Source organism: Barbatula barbatula (genome assembly GCF_947034865.1).
Source record: "Barbatula barbatula genome assembly, chromosome: 25".
In the NCBI taxonomy this organism is placed as follows: domain Eukaryota; kingdom Metazoa; phylum Chordata; class Actinopteri; order Cypriniformes; family Nemacheilidae; genus Barbatula; species Barbatula barbatula.
Window position 1 is genome coordinate 4,224,666 of NC_136788.1, and position 11,049 is coordinate 4,235,714.

Sequence of the window (11,049 nt, forward strand, 5' to 3'; positions counted from 1 at the left end):
TTCATCACATTATAGTGATAACTCTGCAGACACAAAAGATTCCATTCAATTTTATTAACAAAGTTATTTATAATAGGTATTTGTCAACTTGCTTACACAGTGTTACTGAACAGCGAACATATACGGAAATGTTTAAAGTGCATATTTAGTCAGTAAACATTTAAATGCAAATGCCACAAAAAACGTATTTGTTTCAGTATGTTGTTAATAAAAAACAAAGTACATTAAAATTAATTCATAAAACTGAAATTGTCAGTATGCCTCTCTTTTATGTCCCACTCCACCAGTGCAGTTTTCAGTAACTCCGCAATGTTTATGCTCTCATGCATTGCGCGTGTCTGTGATGTAATCCTAACATACGACTCAGTAACGGGCCACTCGCTCTGCCGAGCTAAAGGATTTTTTTACCTTTTCGTAAATTCTGGGTACTTCTACGTCCGTTATGTGCCTGCAAGTCGGAATCACACAACACGGCTCCATTGTGTTCACCATATGCCCGAAGCCGGGGTGTTCACTGTCGCAAATCCTTACAAATAAAATATACCACCGACTCTGTTATTTTCTTTGCACAAGCTAAGGTATACGGAAGCTTGTTGGTGATATTATATGAATGAATCTACTTTACGCCATTTGCTTTCTCGCACCCGCTTACTTTTGAAACATCCGTATGACAGCGAATCACAGCGACATCAACAGGAACGGAAAAAATGGTTATGTAATTAAACGTCATTTTAAATCCGTTCAATACATGAATTATTTAAGGTATCGATATTATAGGTTGGACTATCGATACACTATCGTGAAAAAAAATTATCGCAATAATTTTGCACAGCCCTAATATTTAGCAGTGTAAACAGAAAGCCCGCTAGCACGCTTGTGCTATGCTAACGGCGCTGAGTGTTTTGGTTTAAGATCTTCAAGTAAATAACCAGGAGATGGTCATTGAGATATCAGGATAAGTTTAGCAACAACAGTGATAAGTAACAATGTATGCTATGAATAAAATACACTAATATGAAAGAAAGTACAAGTGCAGTGATGCAACAAACCGATTCCGCTGCAGTGAGGTGAAACTCCGCTTCGTGACGTTACATGGAATAGAAAACAGTATGCCACCTTCTGAAATGCACAGAGCCTAGAAGTAGTATAAAATCTAAACTGTATGTAGAAAAGACGTCTACAATGACCACATTTGGACTACAATTAGCCTCTAAATACAGGTCCTGTGGACGTCAATACAGGACGTTCGGTCTACGTTGAAAAAAAGACGTCATCTGGCGTCACAGTCTGCACCTTCAGGGGACCAAAATTGGAGAATGTGCAGAAGACGTTGTTTAGTGGTGATTTGCAGTCACTGTTATTAGCACTAGCAATAGACCGTTTAAGATTACTAACATTGGCCAGTTTGCAATAATAACATTGCACAGTTTTGAAAGTTCAGAGTTGATAAAACATGGGGTCTTTAAAATGCAAGTAAATATGAACAGCTGGGTTTTATCTCGGAGATGACGAGCCCTTTTTAAATCGCATAAGTTACTAACTACAGCTTGTTAAGTCCCAATTTCGAACATTACTTCACAATACTTTCTTTCTGAACCATACTCTCGATTAAAGTAAAAACAAAATATTTATCATGAGAGGTTGGTGCAACGTCCTCGCGTGGGTCCTTCGGGCAGAAAAGTCTGACATTTGTGGGAAAACTCCACCTGGTCAAAAGAGTGAAAATGATTCAGGACGCTAAAGAATTGTACCGACGAAACAATCACGAACTTTCACAAAACTAATTCTCATGCTCCAGAAAAATGCTGCATTGTACTGTGATGAGTTGCCACCCGTCCCGTGAAATACGGAATCGTCCCGGAATCGACAAAATGACGCGTCCCGTATCAAATCAATACGGTTTGTACGCGTTTGTCCCGTATTTTACATTATGGAGCATCCTATGCAAATCACCGCACCCGCATTGTGTGAAGACACATCCTATTCTGCCCCTGATTGGGTAATACTCGCTGCCATCGTTGGTTTGATTGGTTTGCTGGTTAATCACGGCCAATCAGAGTCAGAGGAGGGCGGGACGCCGCCTCGCTGGTTCTATTGGCAACAGAGAATCCACTTGAGACGATGACAGAGGCAGGTCCAGATACCCCTCAAGTCCGGCTCTGAAAGTGTCACAGCTGACATGAAAGCGGATGCAAAAATACAGACGAGAGTGGGAGGAATCGAATACTTGGCTGGAAAGTGTCAATGAATATCAAGCCAATTACACAATTTGTCCGCGAGTGTTCTCTGTGGCTCGTGGCCTGTCAGATGTGCGAAAGCATCCCTCGGTCAGACCACGGTCTTACATTTCTTCATACCTCCATCATCATCTCCTGAGGCAGATAGTGTCATGTTATTTATCACCTACATTTTCGGATTGATTACGTTAGATTTCATATGCTGCTAATAATGTAAATAATGTACATTAATGTACATTTTATGGTATGAGTTGTTTATTAAGGTTAAGTTGTACAGTCAGACACATAAGCACTACTTTAATAAGAGATAAGAGAGATATATTTAATACATATTTATTCAAAATAAAGTTTCTATGTGAATAAAATAAACAACTAGGCTATTTGTTATGTTTAACCAATTTATATAATTGCATCATTCACTACTATAGAATTAACAGTAGACTATATAGAAACGGAATAAATAAATACATAAATATATTAACTTAACAATATAAAAAATGTTGTTAAGTGTTTTACTTAAATAAGAAATGTTTGTAGATATTATGTCATTCACAGCGTGGTTTCACTGTTTGGATGTTGTTACTGCAAACAATGACAAAAATTTTAGCCCAAATCTTTGTTCACAAAACTTTATAAAATTATTCTCAAGTTAATTAGCAATTTCTTATCCTTCTCCCCTCAGGTTACAGCAGCTGAGTTAACACAGGTGTACCACACGGTTAAACACAACCTCTATGATAGTTCTTGCTCACTCTCAACTTTGAGCAGTCCTGTTCAGAGCTTTACTCTATCTGTTTGAAAGACAAACAGTTTATCAGTGCTGTACGGATTGACAAGAAGTACACTTATAAAAGAAAGTAGGCCTGACATGCTCCAAAACTGCCCACTACTACTTCTGGTCCACTGATGTTATTATTATATTCATGTTGTTAATGGAAGATCCTTTGCAAGTCTTCTGCACTATATTTATTTTTTCCAATATACTTTTTTGAGGATCAAAGCATTTGTTTAATTTATAATAACAAAGTTATGGATCTGTTAATTTAATAAGTTAATACATTATGGTTCACATCTCACAAGTTCCTCCAAAAGCTTATTTTTTGTGGTCTCAGTCACATTTTGTTGGCATTTTTTGTCATAGCTGAGTATTCAATATGACCACTTAAGTTGTGATAGTGAGAGACTGAGTGCATCTGATCACACACTGATTTCAATAGCAGATATCTTATTATAATGCCCATTGGTATCAATCTTAATATTTTTATGAAACCATGTTTTAACTTACAATATACCACCACTGGCACGCCATCGGGACTGTGGTCATCATGGACCAGAGGGGTGTGGCCCCCGCTGCGGCAGGCGTCCCTTATTTTTCTGTATTGAAGGTGGCAACCCTAAATATTAAGTTGACAAGGTCTCTTCTTTAATTTAGAAACAAAGCTTAAAAATTTAATTTGTGGTAGCTTTCACGATTTTTTATGTTTTTTCAAACACTGGAAACCCCAACCGAAGCAACATAAAATGTCATTTTTTAACCATGTGAATTAAAATTTAAACCACAACAGTGTGATAGAAGTCAAAGTAAATAGAAAAATCATATTTTTTGCAGTATTTCAGACTGAGTACGACATGTGTAGCTTATATATAGGCCCTATATGTCTGATGCCTGTTGGGTTTCTGCTTTTACTTGATGGCTGATTTGATCACTGTTTGTGAAATGCCAATTGTGTGTTATGAGCTGGAGTGCAAAACAATCGTCTATTTTATCATTTTTAAGACCGCATGTCAACTGGGATGGACATTAAATCAGTAAAATCCTGTGTTGTACAAGTCTAAAATATCTTCAGATTTTTAGATCACATAATCAAATCAAATACAACAGGGACAAGACGATGAGTTTACCATTAACTGGGTTAACAATCAGTGAGGGATTATTAAAATTACAGAAACATTCAGTTTTATTGGTCTAATCAAAAAACGAGATAATGTCCATTCTTATTGAAGCAGGGTCTGAAGGGGTTAACACAGCCCACAATGCATTGCATATACAGTACAAAACCATATAGCAGAAAAACAGATGGCTGTAAAACAGAAAGTGTGCAGGGTGTCTAGCTGACAGCGGCGAGGACAATAAACTAAAATTAACTTCTAAATCCAGAAGGTATCTAACAACCTGAGGTGGCAAAAGTTCTTAAGTACAGTAAAGTACCACCTCTGTAGTATATTACCCATTATTTCACGTTGGTGATTATTGTGGACCAATAGCAATAACCCTGTTTTGAGTGTCTCTGACCCCACTGTGATTGACAGGTCCAGGGTTATTGTGGCACTCTGTAAGAACAGATGTTTTTCTCTTCCTCTAACAGGACAACTAGCCACATGTACTGTCTGCTAGGGCCGGTGTAGAAGAGTCTGTCATCTGTTTAAAGAGGAAAGGTTGCACTTAAAAAAAGAAATCATATAAATATCTGACTGAGATTAAACTACATTATGATCTCTATTATGATATGTATTAATACCCTGCTACAAAAATAAACAATTATTGTGGATTTAATGGTTATAATAGAAATAGTTTTGGTTGGGATGGAAACTACTCTGAAAATCCCCAAAGCACCACAGAAAGGAATTTTGCAATGTTTAAATGATAGAAAAAATGGTTTTGACAGATGGTCAGTTTCTTTGCGTTTAGTTTCCTTTGAGGGTATCATTCATAGACGCCCGTTTTACCTTCTGATGCTCTGTAGGGCTTTTTTGTGCTTAATTTGTTTATTGAACTTTTATCACAATGAAAGAATACAGATACAGGAGAACAGTAACGTTATTCCCACAAATCGTGTTTCTGTGACGGATCGGGTAGCGATGCTCCTGCTTACTCTCTTCACTGGTGTGAACCCCTTCATGTCCATTCAATAGTTATAGTGCACTAGACTGTAGCAGAAGAATCCTGCCCACTTCTTTGCATTGTGATCACGTGCTTCAGTGCTCTGAGAGTGTTTATAGTGCTGTGAGTTTAACACTTCATGACTGACAACACAACACAACACAATCTTCATCATCACACAAACCAACAAGAACAACAATGACGTTCAGCATCATCTTCATCTGGACACTCACAGTGTTTGCTCAAGGTTTGTGTAGTAACATTTTCATCATTATTATTCATTCATTGAAGAGTGAAATCTTCATTTGTTTCAGTGTTTCTTATATTTCATGTTTGTTGTTTCTTTCAGAGTGTAGAGGACAGTACACTGTTACTCAGACTCCATCAATAACAGCAGTTCAACCAGGACAACATGTTCAAATAAACTGTAAAGTCAGCAGTGCAGTGAATGGTGGAACTTACTTACACTGGTACTTACAGAAACCTGGAGAAGCTCCTAAACTCCTCATATATATCACATCAACCCTCCAGTCTGGAGTATCATCTAGATTCAGTGGCAGTGGATCAAACACAGATTTCACTCTGAGCATCAGTGGAGTTCAGACTGAAGATGGAGGAGATTATTACTGTCAGAGTTTACACTATATCAACAGTAAATATGTGTTGACACAGTGATAAAGAGTCGTACAAAAACCTCCGTCAGTCAGACTGAACAGCGACTGCACTGATACACCTCACACATACTGCAGCTGCTGAGGGAGGAGAGTTCCTTTAAATAACAACAATTGAATTTTGTTTTACATTGTTTTTAAAACATTTCAGCAGTTGTTTGTTTATTTATTTGTGACCAATGTTAATTTTTTATTGGTTTGGTACAATTTGTACAAGCATTTACAAAACACTACACAACAGATGATCAAAAATACACTTTTCTGCATGTTTACAAACAGTAACTGACTTACATGATGTTATAAATATCAAACTTTTAATTTGCATATCTTGTTATTCTCTTTAATATCATTTAATTCAACTGATCTTAATGTTGAATCAATGAATCATTATGTCCATAGATTTTTAACTGTCTGATTGTTATCTGATCATTTGTAAGTTACAGTTGTATGTTCACCATCAACATGATCATGTCTCCCTTCTTCAAGACATGGATGAAGCTTGCAGTGATATAACGCAGAGCAATATCAAGCCTGGATTCTTCATGCCAGAAGGTTTTCCCCATGGAGCCTGAACAATAAGGACATTCCCTGAGATTTTGATGAAACTTTATGTCTAAATGTTGAAGAACGGCTTGATGTTAATGAATATTTTGTGGATTTCAGATCTCCATTAACAGTTTGTCCCCTTTTTTCACAATGCACCCACAGTATTGTTGTACAGACTGTAAAATAAACTATTAAATTCTTTCTGCTTTCATATGTAAACAACTCGTGTTCTGTGATCCATGTTGTTCATGTTGTTGCCTATATTCTGTATTTTATGGCCTTTGTCAGTTTGTTTGGGCTTAAGTGTAACATTCATTGTGTTTGCTGTGTTTACAGTTTTACATTCATTCAGTACTGAAGGTGATTTGAAACCTGTACCTTGTATTGTTTGCTGCTGAATGAACGACTGTTACAGTAAAAGTATTTCACAAGTTCACCGATGCAGATAATAAAGGTTAGCAGAAGTATGAAAGGTTTGTGTGTTTGGCGTGCTGTCCGGGGAGCGGCACCGAGCTCGCCGGTTCCTTCTGAACCCAGAACACTCTCCTGTGTTTTCATGGTTCACTGAGTGATGTTTATTTATTGTATTAAAAACACAAAATGAGTCAAAGTCAAAGATTCAATATGATTTTATTTGTTGAATTAAAAAAAATAACACAATCAGCAGTGAATGAATAAAGCACACATGCACTGGTGTGAGAAGCTGTTTGTGAAAAGCAGAGCAGATGTCAGATGAGACAGAGACAATGAATGTAGAAACACATGTGAGACACGAGTGAGACTCAGATGAGAACAGAAGTCAGAGAGAGAGAGAGAGAGAGAGAGAGAGAGAGAGAGAGAGAGAGAGAGAGAGAGAGAGAGAGAGAGAGAGAGAGAGAGAGAGAGAGAGAGAGAGAGAGAGAGAGAGAGAGAGAGAGAGAGTCTAGTATGAACACTGATCTTGTCTCTTGAGTTCTCTAGTGACTGTTTGACTGTTATCTTTGTGTTTGGCCTCACAGCTCACTGAGACCCCTGAGCTCCACTCCTGCTCAGAGAGAGTCAGACTGCTGCTCCAGCTGTACAGACCGTTCTTCTCCAGGAGCCCAACACTGCTGTCCTGAGATCTGCTGCTCCCGTCCACCTTCCACATCACACTCCAGTCTGAGGGGAAACCCTTGTTGAGCAAACACATCAGTGTTGCTGTTTTCTTTGTGGAAATCTCTTCACTGGAGGGCGGCAGGACGCTCACTGTAGGACGAGTGAAGCCTGACAAACACACAATAGTCACAAACTCACACAAGAAACAAACAACTTCATAATAAGATCCAAATAATAAATAAATAAAAATGAGATCTTCTGTAAAGTTTCTTTTTCATTCATGTTGATCTGAATGTTCATACAGTTTTCACTAATGTTTACAAATGCTCTGAATCACCAAAATAATGTTTGTAAATGATTTTTGATTTTAGAAATTAAAATAGATTAAAATATAAATATAGAAAGTAGCTGTAACATCAACTACAGTGACAAAGTCTTAACAGCATTTCAAATAATCATAAGAGTCAAATAACTGGTTTTGAAAAATATAACCTAACAATATATTGAATGCAATAAATAAATAAATAGAAATTTAAATAGTTTTTGTAACACAGAATACATTTATTTGATGGTCTATTTTCACGATGCAAGTTTGATATATTTTATAGCGCACTGAACATGTTATTGTTTTACAACATGAGCCAAAACTTCATCAGAATAGGAAACTGTGCAAATAACTTTAATCCACAGTAAAACACTTTTTTATTTGTTCACATTAATGACATAATTATAAATAATAATAATAATAATAATTATAAATCTTTAAACACATCTAAACCTTTGCTCGAATATTATAAATTAAAAAAAACAGGGGCTCTGTTTCAGATTTGTAAGTAAATTAGAACAAAGTCATTTTTTAAACCACATGAATATGATCTTATTTATATATTTTTATATTTCCTAGTTGATCTCTATATAGATGAAAGCAGAAATCTGTTATAATATTATTGAATGTTTTTACTTACTGCCAACATCCAGTCTGGTGCCGCTGCCGAAAGTGAACCACAGTGATACAAACTAATAGAGCGACTGTACAAAAACCTCTGAACGCTTCAGTAACTATAAACACATCACAAACACATCTTTACACTTTATCACACATTCACACATCATACACATTACATTTCATTTAATCTCCTGGTTATTTATGACTGTGTACAATAATATGATCTTATTTTACAAATGCTTGTGTAATTTCTGCAAGAAAATCCTGAAAATTCTCACAAGTTTTAATTCTCATATGTGACTCTCATAACCTAAATCATCAATGTTAAACATGGACACAATATTCAAAGTTAAAGCATTGCAGTCAAATTGATGATGTGATGATACAAATACAACATCATGATCAATAATATAAGAAACATATGCACATGACGTATACTGTATTAAATATATTATCTTTTGTAACGCAAAACACACAATATTCACATTATCTAAAAGATACATAACACATCACAAGTCCAGTATTTGAGTGTGTTGATGTAAATGTAGAGATTGAGTTTGCATTGTGATCACGTGCTTCAGTGTCTGAGAGTGTTTATAGTGCTGTGAGTTTAACACTTCATGACTGACAACACAACACAATCTTCATCATCACACAAACCAACAAGAACAACAATGACATTCAGCATCATCTTCATCTGCTTGTCTATCATCTTCATCTCTTCTTCAGCCGAGCCACCCATCCGGTAGTCGGCTGGAGGAAGGAGGTGAAGGGCGTGGCTGTCTCCGGGTTGGAGGCCTCTGACGAGGACCCCCAGGATTCTCGCCTCCCCCGCTTGCCACCAAGGCTGACTGCGAGTGGGGAGGCTGTAGGTGGTGGAGTGGATGGTGTGGCGATGCCCATAACCCCGATTTGCAGGGTACGGCCCTCGGAGATGGCGGCCAGCGGGGGGGAAAAACTGGGCTGGACTGAGAACCCTGGGCTCTGGCCGATTCATGGCATACCTGATCTGGTCCCAGCGGTCGCAGCATCTGCATCTCCTACCGCACTAGTGGTTGGTTGAGACCGCTATTGAACAGGACCATCTGTTCCTGCTCATTGTGGACCATCTCCCCTGCAGTCTCAAAGAAGCGGTCCGCAAACTCCAAAACGTCGGAGTGACCCTGGCGTAAAAAGAAGATGCGATGAGCCTGGGTCCCTCGCCTTGCCTCCATCTTGCCTGCTTGGTTCAGTAATGGCTCGTTCATTCTGTCGTGAAAAAGGGTGAATGTGGTGGAAGAACCCAAGTGCAGGCAGCGGTGAAGGGGTTAACAGATTTTAAAATATACACAAAACAGAAAACAAACACAAGAACAGGGGACATGATAAACTGATAAGAACTAAACACACTACAGCAGGATCCCAGGGATTGGGGGGAATGTGCCATTGTCTCCGGCTTCTTGTCAACTGGCACATTTACTCATACGAGATGTCATAACGTGGACGGCCTCTATATATATGGCTTGTTCTAGATGTCGGTGGTGGGACTGGTAGTTGACCAGCAGCTCTCCCACCATCAAACTTGGCGCAGCGTGGTACAACGTCTCGAGAACAACAACGAGTTCTCTGGTTTCGACATTTTGACAACGAACCACGGACAAAATACTGTCAATTGTTCTGGCAATTGTTCTAAATCTCTATGCTGATGATACGCAACTTTATATTTCCTCGAAGCCTCATGAAACACAGCAATTCCACATCGACAATAGCTGTCACCATCAGATGCAGAGAAGCTAATTCATCCCTTTATTACATCAAGACTAGATTACTGTATTGCACTATTAGGTTGTTGCCCTGCAGGCCTATTATAAAAACTCCAACAAGTCCAAAATGCGGCTGGTCAAGTTCTTACACGTACAAAAAGTATGAGCATATTAGCCCGGTTCTGTCAACCTTGCACTGGTTACCTATAAAGCATCGCATTAATTTTTAAATCTATAAAGCCCTGCATGGTTTAGCTCCTCACTATTTGAGTGAACTTCTTTTGTATTACAGTCCTTCATGTGCACTACGCTTATGACAAGCCATTTTGTCATTTAATCCTTGACGTTTACTAGCATCTATTTATAGGCTACTAGTACTTATTGTTTAGTTACTAGTAACTATTCCGCTAGATACTAGTACTATTCATTTGATACTAGTACCTTAATATTAGATACTAGTGCTTATTTATTAGATACAAGTACTTATTCATTAGGTACTTATTCAGTAGATACTAGTACGTATTGATTAGATACTAGTACCTACATTTAGATACTAGTGCTTATTTATTAGATACTAGTACTTATTCAATAGATACTAGTACTTATTCAATAGATACTAGTACTTACTCATTAGATACTAGTACTTATTCATTGCATACAAGTATTTAATCATTAGATACTAGTCCTTATTTAATAGATACTAGTACTTATTACATCAGTGACTAGTAATTATTCTATTGTTAAATGTGTAGTAACACATTTCAGATTTTTGCCATTGATTTCTATGGAGGTCTGTCATGTGGATATCAACTATTCAGTTCCGACTAGTGTGTCTTGTGATGTTCGCTAGTACCTACTTAATAGTTACTAGTATTTATTCATAAGCTACTGGAACATATTTATTATGTACAAGTACATATTTTCAAGATACTAGAATCTGCCAAACAGA

The 11,049-nt window shown here is 37.5% G+C and overlaps 1 gene segment (V, D, J or C); it reads right to left on the reverse strand.

The window, feature by feature from the left end:
* Nucleotides 1–6,946: 6,946 nt before the first annotated feature.
* Nucleotides 6,947–9,395, reverse strand: LOC306890865 (Ig lambda chain C region-like). The segment is given in 3 exons: nt 9,363–9,395; nt 8,378–8,429; nt 6,947–7,580 (listed from the first exon to the last, which is right to left on the reverse strand).
* Between the last annotated feature and the right edge of the window lie 1,654 nt (nt 9,396–11,049).